The 1,381-nt window shown below is 38.7% G+C and overlaps 1 long non-coding RNA gene across 1 annotated transcript in view; it reads right to left on the bottom strand.

Moving 5' to 3' along the window:
* LOC122807990 overlaps positions 1–15 on the bottom strand; it is a 268,277-nt gene extending 268,262 nt beyond the window's left edge. Inside the window, exon 1 of the long non-coding RNA XR_006365753.1 lies at positions 1–15. This exon is cut by the window's left edge and continues 115 nt beyond it. This is a non-coding gene — a long non-coding RNA (uncharacterized LOC122807990).
* Positions 16–1,381: the final 1,366 nt, after the last annotated feature.

Raw genomic sequence — 1,381 nt, 5'->3', positions numbered from 1 at the left:
TTCTGATAACTGACATTATCCAAATCTCCCAGAAAGAAAACGGACACTGCGTCATCCTATCACATGATAGAAGCGTCATGACGTTCGCAGCATTAGGCCTTTTAGTCTGAGGTAATAGCTAGATGTTTACAGTAGAAGTGGTATGCAGTAGGGTTGCCACCTTTTCAACTGGCGAAAGTGGGACATTTTTTGGTACAAAATTCAGATTTTACAGGCCGACACATACCCGTACCGTCAGTACAAAGGATAGAACTTAACTTTTTTGCCTAAATAAAAGCTTATTCTTGTTGCATTTTACTTGTTTATTCTGTTTCTTATAACATTTAGGTATTTTAGATACAGAATAACTGTTTTATGCAACTATTACATAAAATATAGGAAATAATTTTGTCCTAAAATCTCAGGACATTTGCCATTTTTACAATTTTTTGTCAGGACAGAACTGCCCAAAGAGGGACTGTCCCTCGCAAAGTAGGGCAGGTGGTAACCCTAATTTGCAGTCTGAAATATTAGTGCTGTACGACGGGAAGGAATGCATTGTACAAAAATACTTTTGATTGTCTTCATATTTCACATCCGACAAGATTGTTGTTCGTTTTTCTTAAACTTTGTGATTTTCTGCCAAATCACTGACGATTGAAGTCACTAAATAACGCTAGACAATTGAGTTTCATAATAGCTTTCAAAAAATGCATGCTAATACAAAACCTGTTATTCTGAAAATGTCTATGTTTAAAAGAGCAGTGCTTAAAATCTGTCCTTTGTTTTGGCCCATTGCCTGTGTATGTTTTCGTCTTTGTCCAAAATTCTTTTGATAAGAAGTAGTCCTGATGTTTGGTTATAATTTTACTATTAATGACCTATATAATCAATATATGTGGCCCCTCTCTTGCAACTGCTTGACGCTGACATGTCTTCCAACGTAAAAGAGTATTATGTGTTCAGCTCTAACAGTGTTCTGTTATCATAAACCCGCAGTGGTGGTGCTGCGGTAGCGTTGTCGCCTCACAGTAATACGCTGTAGTGTCCGGTTCGATTGTCCGCTAGAGCGTCTTCTGCCTGGAGACATGCATGAATGGGCGTACCTTCTTTGAAGGTTGTGTGTCAGGGCTGGTAACTCTGCACGTAAAAATCAACTACCAATCAATAGCGGACCGGAGTTCCGCTGTGGCGACCCCTAACCGGGAAAAGCCGAAAGACGCAAAAGTGTTCTGTTATCATACCTCTCAACCTCTAAGCGCAAGAAATATGGACAAAGCCTGACTTGATAGGGGAGACAAAGGCCCCAAAATAGGGACACATTTTAAATATTGCTCTTATAAACTTAGAATAATAGGATTTGCATTAACATACTTTTTTACGGTTTATGAATTCTGAAATG

The sequence above is a fragment of the Protopterus annectens genome, chromosome 8.part0 (assembly GCF_019279795.1).
Source record: "Protopterus annectens isolate FY-2018-M chromosome 8.part0, PAN1.0, whole genome shotgun sequence".
Lineage (NCBI taxonomy): Eukaryota > Metazoa > Chordata > Ceratodontiformes > Protopteridae > Protopterus > Protopterus annectens.
This window is presented reverse-complemented; position numbering and strand designations above follow the sequence as displayed.